Source organism: Silurus aristotelis (genome assembly GCF_946808225.1).
Source record: "Silurus aristotelis genome assembly, chromosome: 23".
In the NCBI taxonomy this organism is placed as follows: domain Eukaryota; kingdom Metazoa; phylum Chordata; class Actinopteri; order Siluriformes; family Siluridae; genus Silurus; species Silurus aristotelis.
The window spans coordinates 13,999,186-14,020,445 of record NC_139596.1 but is presented as its reverse complement, the minus strand read 5'-3'; the positions used below and the strand labels follow the sequence as shown (position 1 = coordinate 14,020,445).

Genomic DNA, 21,260 nt, shown 5'->3' with positions numbered 1-21,260 from the left:
CTGTACATTGTTTATATATATATATCCTTTTTACTATCTTTGCATTCATATGATTATTTTTAACAGTTGTAGCCTGAATTTGCAGTAATGTTGTACTTTGCATTTGCACTTTGATATTATGTTATTACATTTATTATTATTATTATTATTATTATTATTATTATCATTATTAATATTATTATTATTACTGTTACTGTTACTGTTGTTGATGTTGTTGTTGTTGTTGTTGTTGTTGTCAACTATGAGGGAACACATATAGTGTTCATCAACCCTCAACATATAAAACAAAAAAAGTAAATAAAGACTATAATTAACACATTTTATTTCAAATATGTACAAGCAGAGCTTTAATTATAAACTTTCAAAAGTCTCCAACTGCAGTACAATAATTTACCTACACATAATCTTTCAAACAAATGATGGTGATGGACCAGGGGTTGATAAATTACTAATAAATGCAGAAAAGATAATGTAATAGACTATTGACAATGTTTCAAATAAAATGATTCAACTAAAAGTGGAAGCATCCAACTGAAAAAAAGGGTATTACAATGAAAGTAAAAAATGTATCTATGGCTAAAATTTAATGTTTTCAATTTTTGTTTTAAAATGTTATCATATTTGATTATATTTAAATACTTTAGGTAATGTTATATTTAAGTTATTGTTATTTTTAATTACACTAAAAGTCCTTTTTTAGCCGCAATTGATTCTTCCCGTATCTTTACGACAAAGTTGGAGGCAAAATTTTTATAGAATGTCTTTGGACACAGTAGCATTAAATCTGGAGACCCGAACCTGTTCCAGCATGTCACTGTCCCTTGTGCACGATTGAGCTCCATGACGATATGCTTTATATGGGTTGGAGTAGAAGATTTTGGTCTACTATAGAGCTCTGAATTGATCGCCTTTGGGATGAATTGGAAGGCTGACTGCACCCCAGGCCTCCTCATTCACCTACATCAGTACCTGACTTTACTAACACCCTTATGGCTTAATGAGCACAAATCTCCACAACCACACACCAAAATCTATCGGAACATTTTCCCAGAAGATTGGAGGTTATTATAATGGCAAATGTAGACTAAATGTAGAATGGGATGTCCAGAAAGCATATGTAAACAAACTTTTGTCCATAGAATGTATATTAAATGACCCTTTTATATAAATAGTTGCTTTAAAACATTTATGTCAGGTAGATGCAAAGATGCTCATCCTTGAGTTCTACATTGGAGTCTATATACAGACAGATTTAGGAACCATGAAGATGGATTTGGATTGTAATTAATATAGAAAGCTTGCTACAGTTGCTTAAGGTGACATTTGCCATGGACAGTACAATTAAGTACAATCAAGTGTACCTCAGTGAACAGTTAATAACCTTATCAATGATGGAATTATAATGAATGGACATTCGGCTTCATCCAGCTTGAGGATGGGTTCCCTTTTTAATCTGGATCCTCTCAAGATTTCTTCCTCATACCATTTCAAGGAGTTTTTTCTTGCCTCTGTTACCAGTGTCTTGTTTATTTAGGATGAACGTATAGGCACTTATGATGCTGAAATATATATTCTATTTCATTCTATAAACTGCTGTGGTACAATGTATATAATAAGTGCTATTCAAATAAAATTGAATTGAGTTTATAGCTATAGGGTAGTGTTTTTTCCCCACATTGATAAACCTGGTTTCATGCGTCAAATTGAAAACACTGGATGCCAAACTAAGCCTATTTGATTGCTATAAGTCATCAGCCGTATGAGAGAAGACGAGACCTCTGCGATTTCTAACTCTGAAGGTCCAAATAAAAATTGAATGCATCAAAAATCATTTCTTGTGTTGGAAATATAATACAATATGAGTACAAGAAGTCAGTTCTAATAATTGCTCAAGTAGAAATATGCCAAAATAATGTTTGAGTAGAGTATAAAGGACAATCATTTAGGTATTGAGGGGAACAAATTGAAGGGATTAGTCCATAATTGTGGATTTGATTCCGATTTCATGACAAGATGTTTGGAAGAGAAGCAAAACGAAGATGTTCCTGAGAGAATCTGGCAAAAATGCAGCCTCTGAACTGGAAGTGTCACTGGAATTGTGTGGTGTAGTTGGTTCTTTTTGACCATATGCATTTCTTTGTGTGTGTGTGTGTGTGTGTGTGTGTGTGTGTGTGTGTGTGTGTGTGTGTGTGTGTGTGTGTGTGTGTGTGTGTGTGTGTGTGTGTGATGGGTCAAATGCATGACAAAGCAGATGCAATCAAAGTTATGCAAACCACACAATGTGTCTAGAAAAACTATTTTTATAGAAAGTTGGTGTGAGTGTGTTTGTGTTTTACACCACATACACTCCTTCTGTACACAACTATTAGTGGATCAGGTATCCATTTTCACACTGAAATGTTCCTCATGTGGTACTAACCCTTATATCCAATAACAGGCAGGGTCAAAGGAGAAGTCAGAGGTCTCAGGACTTGCAAGTCATCATTCCCATAGGATCTGTGTGTGTGTGTGTGTGTGTGTGTGTGTGTGTGTGTGTGTGTGTGTGTGTGTGTGTGTGTGTGTGTGTGTGTGTGTGTGTGTGTGTGTGTATGGTGTGTGTGTGTGTGTATGAATGTCCACAAGGGAGTCACTCTAAGCTATTTGCAGTCTTATCGTGTTGTATGTCTAAAGAGCTGACCAACTTCGCTCCAAGCCAAGCACTGCTAACCTCTAACCCCTGTGTTAAAGCAAAAACAGATGCCTTTAAACTGACTCATATCCGGCCCTTAAATAAACTGCAGAGGAATTTTTCACCCCTCTGCTCTTCACACCCATTTTCATCATCTCACTTCCTTTTTTCTTCTTAATTCAGACTCATTTTGAGTTTTTGTTCAGAAGGTTCATTAATTACACTGACTGTAAGTTCGAGATCCTGTTTTCTGGGTGGAAGAAGGAAGAAAGAAGTTTGGTTATAATATGACCCATGCAGAAGCAGCCTAACAGCACGGCCTGTCAACAGCAGTGTTCTCTTGGCAAGGTCAGTGTGACTCTGTTTACTTTTGAAAAGAGTATTTACCCTTAGGGCTTTTTGAAAGCATCCTGCTAAACTTCATTCAAGAGAAGTAAAGAAAAAGAAAACACACACACACACACACACACACACACACAGGAGAAGAAGAGGGATTATGCAAGAACTCTTATAATGCCCGTTTATATATATATATATATATATATATATATATATATATATATATATATATATATATATATATATATATATATATATATATATATAGGATAGTTTATTTAATATTTTATTTTAGATTACATTTTACAGTTTATTATATTTTTTTTCTTTTTCTTTTTTTATTCTTTTTTAATTTATATTAACTTTTTAGGTTAGTTTCATTTATTCATTTATTATTTAAATGTTTTGTCTGTTTTTTTTATATTGAAAACATTTTTAGTTAATTTTTTTGTTTAAGCCTAATTAATATAAGTTCCCTCTTCCCCACCATGTGTTTTAAATTTGTTTTATTTATTTGTTTGTTTATGAAAAACGTGGAATTCGATAAAAAAAAAAAAATGATGGCAACCTTTCTGCCAAGCCTGCCTCACTCACAGAACAAAACTCGAAAAAGAGTCGTTCTAATGATATTATAAGTTTGATAAAAGACAATAATAAACAGCGTTTGAGATGTTGCAGAACTTAAACATACATGAGAAGGATTAAACCATCAATAATCACTATCTGCACGATGGCGTTCTGCTTCTTGCCAGACTAATGATTTATACAGCCTTATATGGGACTGATTCCTATCAGATTGATGAATGTACCAACCAATCATGTTCCCACAAACCCGCAGCATGTACATACACCAATAAGTGATGATGAACGGCCCCCGTCTGGGTTATTTATGCGTCTGCGGGGGCCCGGCGTGGGCCTGAGCTCAGGCCGAGGTTTTCCTCAGTTGTTCCCTGATATCTGGTAGGTGGTCTTTTCCTTCTTGGATTTAAGCTGTTCTCATCTTCTTTTTCATCTTGGAGGTTCTGCCTAAACTTTCTCACACGTCTGATAGCTGTGGAACGGCTGTAGAGAGGCCTCTGGTGCCGTGATTCAGCCCATGTAGCATGACTTCACTCTACTCCATATGCGTTTTACATTCCTTGTTTGGGGGACGTGACATTCACGACACTGGAGTATGGAGCTTGTACAGGAGCATGTTCACAAAGGATGCTTCTAATATTTCAGGAATTTGTGATATTTTGACACACAGAAATATGAGAGTTTATTTAGAATGGTGAAAAAAAATTGATGAATAAAACTAAATGACAAAAGAGAAAAACATTGATCAATCAGCATTAATGTGCTCTGTTGATGAGAGAGCTCAGAGAAGAATTGCGAGACTGGGTAGAGCTGAAGGGAAAGCTACAGTATGGCCAAATCACCACTCTTTACATCTGTGTTTAACAGAAAAGCAATTAAGATCATATGTATAGTATGCCAAACCTTAAAGCAGATGAGCTAGAAGAGGGAAAGACCACATTGCACAATAGATTCCACTCCTGTCAAACAAAGGAAAAGCTTATAAATCAATACATTATATATTTTTATACATTTATATATCTTTGTACAATTATTATCATTCTTATTATTCTTATTATTGTTATTATTGCCCAAAAGCTTTCTATCCAAATCCTCATGTATATTTTATTTGTGTCGGTTGTTTTATTTTTAACGTTTATATATAAAACCACAGCGAGATTGTGTGCGTTAATGGTAGCCGATCTTACCTCTGCTCTTACCTATTCATTCGTTCCAGCTTATCCATCCCGAACATTTTGTAGCTTAGTGCCGAGGTTTATTGGACTGAACTAACGAGCGACGCCTTCTCTTGAACGTTTTTACGACCCGTCTTAGTGCTGTGGAATGGAGAGCAGTGACCCCAGAGCCGCAGGTTTATGAGCTTCCTGTGGGCTTTCGAGCCTCACTTCCTTTGCCCTTCTTCCTCCTGATCATCTCCTCTCCGCATGTTTGAGCAGACTGAGGCAAAGTTTTATAGATGAGCTGATGAGGTAAAGAAAAGGATAGTGGTCGGAGGTTCTTTTTTCCCTACGTTGAGTTTAAAATATATATATACACTCTTTTGCATCAGCAACGAAGAAGCCAATCTAATAAAGGTTTTCTCCAAAAGATACAAAAAAATGAGTGTAAATCGAAACACACACAACAGGTGTTCCTGTCTCATCACAGCAGCCAAAACAGGAAACCGAATAAACCGAACTGCCTTAAATTTAGGGCTCCATCTTGAAAACGGTCGAGCAGACACTGGACTCTTGTGCTTAGGCCTTTCTAAACAAATGTGACAGTTATTGGTCCCTCTCACCCAGAATAAAAACATGAAGCGATTTCCTGTTGTGTCTTGTTTCACAGTAGGAGTGTATTCCCATGCATTTGATAGGGCCATATTAACCATGCACTCTGGAGCTCAGTACATAATTCATCATAAGGTTGAAATTTACAGCTCTCCACTACATTATAAGATGCTCTATATGTGCACACCATTTAATACCTCCTCCTCTACTCCCATGATGCCATTCTTCATAAAGCACACCACATGTCTGCTTTATGTTTGCTTAGGTCTATCAAGCGTTACGGCAGAAATGAGCCTTCCCATAACAATAATGGCAGAAGGAGTTTTAAAAGCGCTGCCATATGTGGTTATGGGGGCCCGAGTTACTGGTTTTTGCTTTGCACATGCAATTCACAGCAAAAAATATTAAATATATATACTGTATATATATGTATGCGTGTGTGTGTGTGTGTGTGTGTGTGTGTGTGTGTGTGTGTGTGTGTGTGTGTGTGTGTGTGTGTGTGTGTGTGTGTGTGTGTGTGACAGTGAGTTTAAAAGTGAACTAATGATGGTTTCAAGTGTCAATTCCACAGCAGGGATTTCTGCACCTTCCAGCTTTTTAGTGCAATTAAATTCTGACATCTCATTCAGAATCGTCAAAGTTCTTTCAGTACAGAAGCCTACAAGGCCTTATTTTGTTGGTGAGCCAAGAATAAAAAAAACATTTCAGGCTGACCTCTGACTTTTTAGTCCATGTGTGCATGTGTTCTCACGTATGTTTGCAAGCACATGTGTGCAACAAAGTACAAGGCAGCTCATTTCCACCCTCCTAGACTAAGCTTTGCTCCCTTGGCTGAGTCACATACACTCACTCTGGGTGTACTGAAGTGTGACTCCGTGATTAGGGTGAACGTACATAAGCCATGCATGGTCAGGTCTCTCATACACTCCAGAATGAGAACAAGTTAGGACACTAGGACATTTCCTGACATTCTGTGGCTGTGCTTAAAATGACATGTACTCCTTTTTGAAATGTTTTCATAACTCTGATTAGAGCAGGGCATTGATTTAGGGACAGAGCCTGAATTATTGGCACCTTTCAGGACAATGATAGTGTTTTAACAATTGAAACCAAAAAAAATATTCCTGTAAAACAACAGAAGGATTCAGTGCTGTAAGGAGAATCGTGAAGCAGGGAACGAACTTTGATTTGAACTTTAACTTACTGTTCATCACTGCTCTGCACTTCATTAAGAACTTTCTTTCAGCTTCCCCCAATAGGGGTCGCCACAGCGGACGATCCACATGTTTGATTTGGCACATGTTTTTACGCTGGATGCCCTTCCTAACGCAACCCTCCCTATTTATCTGGGCTTGGGATAACTAAGGCTTGTGCAACCCTAATGGCTGGGGTCGGTTCCCTGACCTGGGATCGAACCCGGGCCACAGCGTTGAGAGCACCACATCCTAACCACTAGACCACCAGGAAACATTGCACTTCATTAAGAACACTGCATTAATACCAGTGGTGAACAGTAACGAATAAATCTAATTTGTTACTGTACTTAAGTAGCTTTTTTCGCTTATCTGTACTTTACTGAAGTATTTTTATTTGGGGAGACTTTGAATTTAACTTAATTACTTCAAAGTCAATGTTTTGCGAAATTGGACGTTCCATTTTATTATGGATAAACTTAACTGGTCAAACATCTAATGTAAGTCTGAAAATCTAAAAATAAAATACAGGATGCCGCTAATCCACAAGTTTATAATCTCACTTATTTTATGTGCAATGAAGATTATATAAAGTTTTGTATGTAACAAAAAGGACCAATTGTATTCAAAATAGTAGAAAATCCCAGAAATATTTTCACTGACAAAATATTTCCTTCTGGAAACTTTCTGGTTAAAAGTACTCAGCTTTAATTATAATACAATAATCATTATTTCAATAAAAGTGCTTCACCAAGCTGAAAGATGTAACATTTGTGTTATCTGTGTGGGAGAAGAGAACTTTGTGTTATATAATTTTATATAAATGTGCTTTTTTTATTATTATTATTGCCATATAGGATAAATCTGAATTTATGTAAAGCTCCAACTGGCAGATAGGTAATATATCCTGCTGTTATAATGAGCTCTGGCACAAAACCCGGCAAGTTTTAACACTCAGGCTCTGCTTTTGTTTTTACTAATTCCTGCTATTCATCAATCTAAGCTATGTTTATCCTCTACTGGCCATCAGCTGAAATTAATTAGCTGGCATCAGTGTGGGAGTGAGGGGGGAGAAAAGCGGTGTGAATCTGGACTTTCAAAAATGCTGATTCCGGTGTCTGCAAGTTCTCACAATGTTCAAGAGGATGTGAAAGCATCTCTCCCGAACCAGCAGTCATTACTCAGAGCTGCTGTCAGCATTCATTCTGACACACCGGAGGAACGTCTGCCTGAGTCAGAATAATGTGGACTTAAACTTAAATAATTCTGACTATTCATTACACTTGATTAAAGTAAAAAAAAATAAGCAGCATAATATTATAAGAAAATAATCAACAGTAGGGAAGAGTGATAATCTTACTACCTCATGTCATCATTTTACATTTACAGCATTTGGCAGACATTCTCATCCAGAGCGACTTTTTATCTCAGTTATGGGGTTATAGTTTGGCTCAAGGGCCCAGAAGACGCATCTTGCTGTGGCTGGTATTTGAACTCACAACCTTTAAAACCAAAGGCCAATGACTTAACACTAAGCTACCACCTCCCTAATGCTCCAATATGTTTTATCCTCCTATACCACTGTTATTTGCATTTATTATTGATTATTTAACCTTTTATGATATGTTATTATATATAATTTCGCCAAAAATGAATTGTATTATATGCAATATTGCTGAACATCTGTCAAATGAGCCATCATTACACATATGCTTTATTAAAACAGCTATAAATAGTAATTTTCATTACCAGACTCTCTTCTTTTTCTTTTCCTTTCCTTTTCGTCAATGAGACAAAAAACATGCAACTTGTCATCTTTCAAGAATCCAGAAAGCGCAAAAGTTCTCTCTTGTGATAATACTCACATGTGGGAAAGCTTGACAGCAGAGATTCAGTCCAAAAATCCTAATCTTCTTACAGAAATCTGTACCAACATTTACACACGTTTTTTTTTTATTATTATCCATTTACAATGCATGTCATCCTTCATGCAACTTGCAGAGTAAGTATTGTCTGCTGTTATAGAAATGAATCCACCTTTTCTGGCTATTCAGAATCGACCATTCAACATTGTATACACCTGTAAACATGCACACACACAGGCAATGGTAGCAAGTGGTTGTTCACATGGTGGAGGTCAAACATTGTCATCACCATCTCCAGCTCTGCTGTGATTTACTCCACCTTGGCTGTGTCTGTTTTTATTGGGCTGAGATCACTGGGAATCTGGACAGTTTCAGTGAGCAGAACGCTGTTAAACAGTCAGCAGACTGACCTCCTCACCCCCTAGAACCTCTGCAGAAGGTCTGAGAGTGTGTATAGTTGTGTGTGCTACACATGTGCATGCACTAGTACTGTTCCTGTATCAGTGTGTGAGTTTAAAAACAATTTATCTGACCAGCATCACGGAGATGTGAGTGGCATAAACAGATTATGGCGATGAAATTTATTACCGCGGTTTACATTTGACAACCAAAAAAAACCCTGTAAAGAGATGTGGAAAATGTCGTTCTGCTTCTCTCAGCCTCTATAATGTCTTGATATAATATATTGTGTTTGCTCTTCAACTGTTTTATTTTAATTCCCTTCATCATCACAGGGCCTCTCTACATGTAAACTGGAGTCTTGTATTACCTTCCACTTGTTGAGTCGATCACTAATCGTGTTTAGTTTCATTTGGACATCTGTATAATTGCAGCTGTGGTCATAAATGTTTAGTCAGTGGGTTAAAAGAAATGCTCAGGGGGCAAAACTAGCAATTTGCAAACTATGATCCAGGTCACTGAAAGCTTCTTGCGATGGTCTAATTCTATGGGAATATTATTGTAGCATCTCCTATATATATATATATATATATATATATATATATATATATATATATATATATATATATATATATACACAGCAATACAATATTAAATAGATTTTCCCTGCATGGAAATGTTTATAATCGGGCAACTTTCTGACAGAAAAATACAGTCCTTTATCCTTCTGGACAAGTGAATGTCTCCCACACAGTAGATGCAGGAAATAGGAGACAGGGCCCACAAACATACATTTTCCTAATGGACAATCTGGAAATCTTACAGTAGTATACTGGCAGTCTGGTTTAATCCACAGTCAGCACAACACAAATAGGCCAGGGTCAGAATCCCAAGAACATGGAGATTCTTAACAGCATAAAAACATAACATGCCATCACAGTGATAGAAAGAACCAGCATGGGTTAAATAGACAAGCCATTTCAGGGTGATCTGTAAACAGGTGAACACAGCGGGTACCAGAGCAATGACAGGATAGGGGCGGAGACAGGGGCGTAACCAAAACAATGGCACGTGTCAAAACAAACAAAAACACGTGGAGGATGAATGACAATCACAAGCAGTGCTCATTTGTGCCGTTTGGGGATTCATGACAGTGTTGATTCGATCAAGTGACTACATTACATTTACATATTTTGGCAGACGCCCTTCTCCAGTGCAATTTACAATTATCTCAGTTATACAGCTGAGCAATTGAAGGTTTAGGGCCTTGCTCAAGGACTCAGCAGTGGCAGATTGTTGGTGCTGGGATTTGAAATGACGAGCAATCAGACCCATGACCTATCGAAAGTCTATCTTATTCACTAAGATATCACTTCCCCACTCTGTTTACACAGCTTCATGGCACAGTGATATTTGTTTTGGGATGAGATGATTATCAAATATTAGCAACCTCACTGCACAATCGACAAATTGACAAAGTTTAATAATAAGTCAAGCATTTACATTATATGCTCTTATCCAGAGCAATTTACAAATATCTCATTCCTACAACTGTGCAGTTGAGGATTAAAGGCCTTGCTCAAGGTCCGGCAGTGGCAGCTTGGAAGGTGCCTGGGATTTAAACTCATAACCCCTTGATCAGCTGGCCAACAGCTTAACCATTGACCTAGCACCCCCTTATCACAGACAGAGACTGATATGGATGATGCTGATCATTTAAGTGACTCATTTCCCAATGTATAATTCTTGACAATTTGTTAGTAATATTTTTAATTCTTTAATAGATTAGGTTCTCAATGTAAAGGTAGACATGGCTTTGGAATCTGTTAATGGAACTGGAATATTTAAATGCATGTTCACTTTTGAGATAAAGCTGTCTGAATTTGTGCGTTAATATATCGATACGTGTAGATCTAAAAACTGTTCAAATCTGCACATATCCCATTTTAAATGAGCCGGGTTTTAGGTTCAGATGGACTCATGGTAAGTAGTACTTTAAAAAGTTTTTTATTTTTTTTTCCATTTCCAACAGTGTTTGCTATGGAGAAATCTTCAGTCCTGCTACATCTCTTTCTCTTTTCCCCTCTTTCTTTATCTCTATTTTCTTTTTCCTCTTATCTTTTAAAGAAGAATAAAGCATGATCTTAGCCTCAGTTTGATCTCTGCACTCTGAGCAGATAGTTTAGCACAGAATTCATATTCCCTGTTACTTTGATGTCAGAAGCATGCTTTGCAAGTAAACAACAAAAAAAAAAAAAAAAACAGGGGACGATGGGGATGTGTAAGCTCAAAGAAAGAAAGACAGTAGTGAATGAAAAGAAAGGGGGTAAAAGCAGAATAGAAGGGATAGAAAAAGATGGCAGAAATGTGATGGATTCCCTCTTGGCAAGCGGCAGCCAGATGTATAATCTGGCATGTGAGCCAGCGCCCTCTCTCTATTCGCCCACCCCCCCGTTGGCAAGACATGTGACGCCCAAAACGGCTGGCCGTGTTTGCACAAGCATGTCACCGTGGCTACCGCAGAAGGAGGGTTGGAAGGGAGGTCAAAACAGTCTTCACTTTATTGGCCCCTTTGATGGAGTTGCTGGCCCCGAACATTAAAACAATCACTCAAACACAGCTGACCCCCTTGCAGCCAATCGATTGGCTGCATGGAGAAAAAAGAGGAGGGGGAGCGAGAGCGAAAACAAATGGGGCACGTTATTGCTGGCAGAGTGCAGCTTAGGCGTGATCCAGAGGAAGGTGCCAAAGGTGAGAGACGTCTTGTGGGCGAGAGAGCACCCTTAATCTGTTCCAGACGAGGCCACGGAGAGCTCTTTCCCCCTTCTGCAATAATGACATTAGAGTAAAATGGATCCCACATATCTGACAGCAACACATTTTTGCCCTGAAGGAGAATCCCAGGCTAATTGTAATGTGCCAGAAGAGAAGAGGAGGAGCAGACATCCGAAGAGCCTACCTACAGCATGAAGAGCTTCTTTATGCGGGAATGTGGAAGAGAGCTGTTTTTGTTAGTGTTCTTTTTTTTCTCATCAGACAGAGCAGGGGCTAAAAGAAGGACTGTGCCAGCCTGATTGTCTATGTGTCTGTGTTTTCACCAAAAGATATGCAGGGTTTTTCTAGGTCTATGTAAAGGCTTTTTTGTACCTAAAAATATTGACCTATATGGAAATTATATGGGTCAGAATTTAGAAGGGGTTGTGTATGTGTCAACTCTACATGTATACACACTTTGCATATGCCCTTAATTTTTGAGGCCAGTGCTAAATTAGGATTGTTAGACTACCACTTTATACTTCCCTAATCTTGCTTTCTCACGAGGCTAAATAATTTGGCTGAAATGATTAGGTCTAGTCACTGCTGACTACTTAGTGTGCGTTAAAAAGTACAGCATCACCAGGATGAGAAGGGGAACTTCCTTAGTATTAATCTTTTGGCTGAAAACTTTTGGTGCTCCCAATCCGGCTGAATTTAGCATCTTAATTAGGCCGATGGCTGTTCTACACTTACAGAGGCAGGGGAAATAGACAAATATTAATTCTGACAAACTCAGGGTCAAAATGTCCAAAAAATTTGTCAAAAGGAAGTGTCAGTATGTTAGTTGTGAGTCTTAGCAGTTCATCTCAGTGCATAGTTGAGCATTCTTTCGTCATTATATGTGCAGACTTGATATACTGCTGCAACTGAATTCTGGCAAACAGCCACAATTAGCATAATTTTTTTTGCCTATTAGACTTTTTTCTCAAACAAATAAATATTTACATAAACCAATTTAGAAACAGTTACAGAACTTGGCAGATACCTTTAACCAGAGCAACTGACAATTATCTCATTTATGTATACAACTGACCAGCTCAGAAAACAAGGGCCCAGCCATTGTAGTTTGGTAAAGCTCAGGACCCTCATGAATCCACCCATCTAACTACTGAGCTACTACATCACATTTACTTCCAAATACAATTGTATGTTTACAAGTAATTACCACGTGTAAAGATTTTACAAAGTGGCTGCATTGACCGCTAGTGACTACTAAGTTGAGCCTTTCTCAAGTCATAGCAAATTAGGTGTGTTGCAGTAAAGTGAAAAAAATCTATTTCGCTTGATTGATTTTACATTTAAAAACATTTAAGATCCCTAATCTAAACAGCTGAGCAGTTGAGGTTTAAGGATCTTGTTCAAGGGCCCAGCAGTGGCAGCTTGATGGTGGTTGGATTTGAACCCACAACCTTCTAACATCTTACCCACTGAGCTATCACTTCGCTTTCCAGGGCTGTGTTCCAGGGCAGTTCATTTTTACATCTTTACATCTTAACATTAAATTATAAATGAATCTGGAGCCTACTTAGCATGGAGACATGTAATTCGAATCTACATCCAAACATATGTAAAGCCATTTGCGGCAATGTCCACTGCTAAGCACTATTTAAATTAAATTGATCTTGAGAAGAATGATTTCCTCATTGCATGTGATCGTCTTTGTTGCTATAGTTCTGGATTTACATTTTAACTACTTGATTTTATGTCAATAGTCTACTCTTGTCATAGCTAAATGTATCTAGCTAGCAATAAAACTTGCCATAAATGTGTTACTGTAGATGTTTACTAACTAGCTGTTTAGTCCACTTTTTTACCATTTCAATGAGGCTAACAAGTGAAAGCCAGAAAACACTTTGCCAAATGATTGATAGTAAAGTGTTTTTTGTGTGTCTATTTTACAAAACATGGGTTATAGATGCCAGTTATGGTTTAGTTTGTAAATAACAGCTGTCAAATTATCCATGATGATTGGACATCACACACACACACACACACACACACACACACACACACACACACACACACACACACACACACGCACACACACACACACACACACATTATTGAGATTGTACTGCAATAAATGTGTGAGTAGAATTAGATTTTATTCACAAACTGTGTGCTGTAGTTTTTCAACAAAATTGGATGGATTCTTTGACATAATCTTTTCTTTTTTTTCCTCTTTTGCAACCAGATAAAAAATAAAAAAAACTTATTTTTGTTCCTGTGTTAAGATACAGTATGTGCAACACAGAAACATATTTCACTTCAGGAAAAACTGGAGCTTTAAGAACTCTGTACAAAAGTAGACAATGGAAGTAGAAAAAAATTATTCCCACACCACTCTGTAATTACTTTAAGCATACAAGCTTTGTGAAGCACTGTAATTCTTTAAGTGTGTACCTTTTTCTGAATTCCTACTTTATAGATTAAAAACTAAAATAGCACATTTTTTTGCCTAGACAATTGACCTCAATTTAATTCGAAATGTCATTTTTCTCCAATCATATGTACATGACATACCGGTAGAGAACTGTCAGGCGATACTTGTCATCACTCAGCTGGCATTATGTTCACCTAAACAGGAGAAAAGAGTGGCATTTGTGCGCATGTTAAAACAACGTGTCAACTCCATGTTGTGCCAGATGTCTATCAGCGTTTAGGACCCATGTCAGTTTGGAAAAGAAAAACAAGCAACCCCGGTGCTGCCAAGTGCATGGCATCCATGTAAAACTCAGACACCCACTCATCGACGCACCCTGCCTTCTCTGTCTAGCACACATGTGCGTGTGCATATACACACACACACACACACACACACACACACACACACACATATATATACACATGCGCACACAAACACACACAGGCTCCTCTAACAGGAGTCACCTGTCAGCTTTATTTACATCTCCTGGGTTTGGCAGAAGAAGCGACAGAGTTAACACAGGTAAGAGAGGGTTTGGACTGGCAGGAATGGGCGAGGTGTCAGAATAACGAATAATTAATATGAATGATGGTGGAGAGTGTGTGTTTACCCAGTTCCGATATATTTCAGCGTGACAGTTCAGGGTTCTCCTAAAAATTTGAGAGGAATATTTTATAGCCGTACAAGTCTGCATTAGCTTCTGTAATCTGTGACGGATTTCGTGGGGTAAAAATGAACAGAAGGTATTTCTTTATCCTAAAGACACGTTATTGCGCCATTGCTTTAAATGCTAACAACGTAAATCTTCATTTTCTAAACTTTTTTGTATTATTCTTTCTTCAAACCTCAAATGATTCCTATTGTTATATGCTGTGACACGCAGCAGTGGGAGGGCTAAACATACACATTTAATCTTTTCCTTTTCTGGAGACTTCCCTGGGTGCTAGTGTTTCGAAAAATGCGAGCGAGCTCTCCTCAGTAAGACGGAGTGCTGAGTGGGAGCAGTCCATTAGAGTGAGTAAGGGGGAAGAAGCCCTGTGTTCATACTAGTATGTGGAAGTCTCATTCTGCCATACTGATAGTTCATCATTCCCCATAGCACTGTCCCAGGCTCGGCCTCGGGAAAACCGAGTTAGCTCGGTTTCTCTCTGTCTCTTTTGCTCTCTCTGGCTTGTTCCCGGTGATGATTATGGATCTCCCACATGGGGAAAGGCGCGTCTGGGCTGGTGCTGTCACCCAGGGCAAGCTTTGTCTCTTTAAAAATAGGCCGGGGGCCTGTCTCTCTCAGTAAAGGTCGGGAGCAGGTGGTGCGAACTCATTGTCAGCTCATCGTTCCTCACCGGAATGGAGCATGTTAGATGTGTGGATCTCCTGAGAAAAGGTAAAGGGTGGACCTTCCCCCCCACCTTTTTCGATCCCTTCTCAGTGTGAGAAGAAGGAAGGCTTAAAGCTTCTATCAAAAAAAAAACGACTGTACAGAGGGTATCAAATCATCTCTCTTCTTATTTTTCTTTCACTTTTTTCTGTCCACTTATCTGCTTTTGCCCTCTGCTTTAGTACCTTCTGAGTGGTGTCATGCTGACCCAGGATTCGGAACAATTCCTTGTTTTCTGACATGTTAAAGAACCCCAGTCTGAACAACTTGCATATTATTATATATAATCAGTATGCAAGCCTCAGTTATTCTTCTAAGTATAAATTTCTTGGCTTAGTTTCCTATATGACATGTTACTGCCTGCTCATATAGAGCAACATCATCTCTAAATAAGAGAGTAATGAAGTGGTGCTTTAGCTCTTCAGTCTGTCCAGCTGTCTCACCTATACCTATACACTGATGGGCTTCGAGTGCTTCAAATTTCATGCTAATACCACTGTCAGTGTCAATGTGCATGCCATCTTATAGCTCTCTAACTAACTGTACAGAGTCTTTGCTGTCAATCAGTGTTGTATAGCTCTAGTGGATTCTGAAACTCCGAGGCCACCAAGTGTGCCATCTTTACTACTTTTACACATATTTTCTCATTAATATTTTACAAAACATCCAAATTGGACAAACTCACAGTAGCAGACTTCCAGCACCACTATTTCAGCAATCTATACTATAATACTACATACTGTACAAACATGGTTAATGCTTCAGCTGGCAATTTTATATTAATATTTCCTTCTTAACAGGAGGAATTAACTGACGCTCAGACCTCACCAGAGGTGGCAAAAGTACACACACTTTTTTTCAAAACTTCACTCAAAAGTACAGACACTTATGTTTTAAAAGACGTTTTCACTCAAGTTAAAGTAAAGAAGTTTGTGCTCTTGCATGTACTAAAGTAAGAAGTAGCCATTACTACTACCTGTTTCAGTGCCATGCTGTTAAATGGATCTCATATCATATTAACATATCAATATTAAAGAATTTCACATTTTGTCATCTAATCAATGCATCCAGGCTAAAAACCACCAAATAAAACACAATCAGAGAAAAGATGATGATGATCAGGTGATCAGGAATGTCTCTTTTCTCAGTCATGTTTACATCGCTGACTCCCTCTGTCTCATCCATGTTAGCCTCATACTTCTTGTTGCCTTCTGACTTGCCCATTGTTAGCTTCGTAGGCTAGCCTACGTCTGTGGGGTGTGATAGCCAGAAAATGATACATCAGTGGTTGGTTAAAAAAGCTGTGCAAGAAATATGTTGATGGGCTAAAAACAGTGTTGCAATGAGAAAAAAAAATCATGTCACCAAATAGTAACGAGGAATGAGTCTGGTTTGAAAATGTCAGAAATTTCAGATATTTGTGTACAAAATGTTATGAGTGCAAGTAAAAAGTTGTCTGAAAATTTAATAGTGAAGTAAAGTATTGATACAAGAAAAATCTACTTAAGTACAGTGTCTAAGTATTTAGACTTTGTTACTTCCCACCTCTAGTCTTCACCTGACATCTTCATACAAAATGACTCCTCAAAACTGCCCAAAAAGTGATGAGCAGTCTTTTCGCTTCCTTCTTGTTTCCGATACTGTTTCATATTTTCTTGATCATCTAGCAAACGTGATGCATAAAAAGCAACAGGATCCATCTTGCAGCTTTAATACAGATTTCATCTTTCCAGATGACTGGATTATTAATCATTGGATGCTGCTGAATGTTTAATTCCCATGAACTTGCCTGCTGATTTCTTTTATGTAAGGCTTCATTCATGGCGCTCTTCGGGCACAGGCCGTGGAATGTCTGACGGAGGAGTCCTCTGTTGTGGCATTGTCCGTGTCTTTGACCAAGCTTTCAGATGACACAATACGACATCATTGTCATTTTTCATCTCTTACTTTATCGTTGTTGTTCATCTTCGCGCCTTATTGAAATTCACGTCTCTATCTACTTTATCTCATCAATCAGTAGCGGCAGAACATGCAGTCCATGCTCTTCTGATGTGCCCTGGGTTTCTGGAGCAATGACCACATATATATCACAGAGTGCCCAGTAAGATTAAGCGCAAGTATTCAGGATTTCGCTATCCTTTAGAAAAAAATAATGGGATTTTTTTGCCACTTTAACAAATATTTTTATTTTCCCTGTTTTTTAGCAATTGAGATACAATTTCGACCTAAGTTTAATTACCCGTGTTCGATGCGTATTAGCTGTTACTGAGTCAATAGAAGCAAAAGATTTAGATTTAAGATTAGCTTTGAAATGATGATTATACAAAATTATATTTTTCCATAAATATTTAATCAGACGAAATAGATTTTTGCATACAGTGATCTCATTTTTTAGCATCTCTTTTATGGAAAATAAAGTAAGATTTCAAGGTAGAAATTGTAACCAGGGAAGAGGTTCTTTTGCTTTCAGGTGGACTTGGCTGGGTAGATTTTATAGAAAAATATTTTTTGTATTTTATTTTAAATATTATTAAAATAATTGAAATTTAATATTTACCATATTTTTACATTTAAAATTGCACAATGTCCATGATCTAATAGTAATGATTTTTTTTTTTACTTAATTACTGCAAACTTTTTCATGTACTTTTCTGAATCCCTGAAATGATGGCCTGTGTAAACAGCTAATCAGCACACTGCTTTTGTTTTACCTATTTTTCCCAAGGCAGAATACATCTTTTGTGAGATAATACAATCAGTCAGCTTTTGTTTCCGCATCACATAGCCCTTTGAGCATGTGTCATTGAGCTGAAAGAAATTTCAAGTCCGGTTCTTATTGGAATGATAAGAAAGTCTTCAGTAAATAAGACAGGGACGTCAATGACCCAAGCAAGATGTCGATATCCTGTTAGGACGACGGCCTTGATGCTAGCCGAGCCTTCTCAATATAAATAAGTATGCATCGATATGGTTAAACACACCTAAGCGTCCTGCTCTGATTGACTTTGGCGGACTGACAGATGCAGTCAATCAGGGAAGGTTTTTTTTGTTGTTGTTGTGGTAGTGCTCATAATCATACTAGTGACACAAGCTTAAAAAGAAAATATCGGATATAGGAAAATAATCAGGAAACTGTGTTTACAATTCCTGCTTATTTATTCATTTTTTCACCATTATTTATTCACAATATTAAAACTTTGAATATTACATGATACATTTTTGTTTTTACTTTTTTTTTGTTTATGAGCCCAAGCATCAGCAGCACTGATTGAGTACATGTATGAAAATGTGTCTCAAATAGCCAAATGTTTCCATGCTCTGTAAGAAAAACTTTCCACCACAAAAATGCCAGGGTTTCCAGGCTCCCATGATGTTGCTCCCATGGTTTTTGCATTTGTGTGTGTGTGTGTGTGTGTGTGTGTGTGTGTGTGTGTGTGTGTGTGTGTGTGTGTGTGTGTGTGTGTGTGATAAAGAGAAAAAAAAGAAATCTGATGCATTGGGGAGGGCGGAGTCTTTTGACCTGTCATTTTCTTTTTTGTGCTGTTAACAATGGTATCACAAACAGACGGATGTTATTTTGACCTCGTGTGTCCATTACACAGGCACACATACGCATGCACGCACACACACTCACACACTCAAGAGGACCATGCTGAGTGTGTTGTGTTATCAGCTTCCATAATAAACTTGTTCAGCAGTGACAGGTGACTCAGCCTCTTTCACTTTAGCTCAAATACTTTAAACTTGTTAATTTTGAGCAACACATATTCAGGGCAAATCCCTTGTCAGAATTGTTTTACTTTAAATACTACACCTGACTGTTCATTCAGTAACAGAAATGTCTGGCTTTTTTGCAAAAAAAAATTTATATACTAAAATGAGCACTGCACATTATCTATATTATGTGTCTGTGTGTGCGGGGTGTGTGTGCAGGGTGTGTGTGGTAGGCTACATTGCATCTCTTGATTTTCCAGCTGTCCTAACATGGAGCTGTATTGACTGTAAACACAGCTGTGGGTCAAAGGCCCAGGATGGTCAGATTCAGGGTCAATGAGTGGAAGAAAAGAGATGGAGAAAGAGAGAGAGTAAAACCAGATAGATAATCTTCTTTTAGCGCATGTCAAGGGTGTCGAGCGTGTCCTTCTAATAACCAACTAGCGACTAAAATCTGGTTCAGAGTGCATACTTTTACTTTTCAGTACATTCAGAGTACCTGATCAAAAGTATATATATATATATATAATGAATTGAATGGTTTTAAAATGTGGGTGTGGATTTGCTTTCAATATAAAAATAAAAATGGTACTTCCGTTTTAAATTCTGTATAGAGTATAAGAATGTTTTATGACCCCTTGACTACATTTATTTACTTATTTAAAAATTTTGTACCGCAGATTTGTTTCACATTTTTGGACAGTTTTTTGAGGCTTCGGTTGAAAGGTTCTGAGCCTTTTCCCTTATACAAAGAGAAATGCACGGAAAAATGTTGTGTGCTTTGAAATATTTTGGTGGGTGTGTGTGTGAAAACAAGGGCTGGCTGAGATACACGAAGCCCTGCTGATGGTAGTCCGAGTCCCCAGAGGAGCGATCAGTCACAGCTGCTTCAAGCGGGCCAGGGCCAGCCCAGGGGTCAAACCCCAATGCTGGGGCCCAGCAAGGGTCAGGGGTCGACCATGGGAGCCTTGGCTGTGTGAAAGGTTAGGTGTCTCCCTGACACCTTAGTGCATTGGGCTAGAGATCTTTTCAAAGCTTGTAGATTTATAGATACTGATATCGAACCCCAGCCACAAACTCCACAGCTACCACAGAGGCAGATGTTCTGAACGGTTTGTTCATAAAGCCCACAAACTGGACGATAAATAACACAGACAGATAAGCAGAGCGGGGGGCCGGGGGGGGGGGGGGGGAGCGATATTTGTTACTAAACATGCACCTCTTCATAGCAACGAGACCTTTTTACACAAGATACCATCCAGACATGTGGAAGGTCACCGGGCCCCCCTCTAGGGTATGTCAAAATTGTGTGTGTGCGCGACGAGGAAAGAGAGAGCAAACTCGAAGTGAAGAACAGATGGAGTTTGTGAGAGTGAGAATGTGAGAGAGAGTGTGAGAGAGCAAGAGAACAGAGGGAGAAAAAAAAAGACAAAAAGAAATAATCAAATTAGCTCGCAAACGGAACTGGAGATGCTGCAGTGAGTAGTATCCTGCTGCGTGTTAGTTTCCCGTGAGAACGGGCGACGGGTCCGTAGCACAGACACACACACACACACACACACACACACACACACACACACACACACACACACACACACACACACACACACACATAGACACAGACACAGTCAGTTCAAACATATTTACCCCTCGTTGGAAGGTACAAATTAAATTAGCCCCTCTACAAAGCCAGGATGCTTGCCCCTTCTGTTCTGATGTCATGGTACTGGGGTCCATGGGGCAGGGGGGCTATGGCACACTGTCCTCAGTACATTTATCTTAGAGCCCATTCATCTTTACACGCACATACATACACACACACACACATACACACACAAGATACAGGATGAAAGAGCTGCCATGACCCACAACTTCCTCTAGTACTGAGAGCAGAGACAAGGCCAAGGTCGAAATTTTAGTTTGGGTACCTGGTGATATGTCAGCTAATGAAACTAGGTCTAAATGTCTAGGGCAAGTGTTAGAGATGATTCACAGTGCTAAAAATCAAGATTCATATGACTAGCTGCCACAACACAGGCCAAGCTGGTCATACTGGTAAACTGGTATTAGCTTTTCAGCTGCTAATGCAAACATCTTAGACAACAATGAGAGAATCT

General features: G+C 38.4%; 2 long non-coding RNA genes across 13 annotated transcripts in view; one reads left to right on the top strand and one right to left on the bottom strand.

Annotated features, from left to right (window-relative positions):
- Window positions 1–2,597: 2,597 nt before the first annotated feature.
- LOC310718697 overlaps window positions 2,598–21,260 on the top strand; it is a 118,969-nt gene continuing 100,306 nt past the window's right edge. For 9 of the 11 annotated variants that reach the window (XR_014531218.1, XR_014531219.1, XR_014531220.1 and 6 more), the window contains exon 1: window positions 2,598–3,016. This is a non-coding gene — a long non-coding RNA (uncharacterized lncRNA). Of the gene's footprint in view, window positions 3,017–3,497; window positions 3,968–21,260 lie in introns of those variants that run through there. The other 2 variants (XR_014531226.1, XR_014531227.1) reach the window with 2 other exon arrangements.
- On the bottom strand, window positions 3,961–5,029 carry LOC310718703. Of its 2 annotated transcripts, none has more exons than XR_014531233.1 (3): window positions 4,774–5,029; window positions 4,490–4,545; window positions 3,961–4,219 (listed from the first exon to the last, which is right to left on the bottom strand). It is a non-coding gene; the product is annotated as an uncharacterized lncRNA (long non-coding RNA). The 2 variants fall into 2 exon arrangements; XR_014531234.1 differs by having other exon boundaries at window positions 4,786–5,029.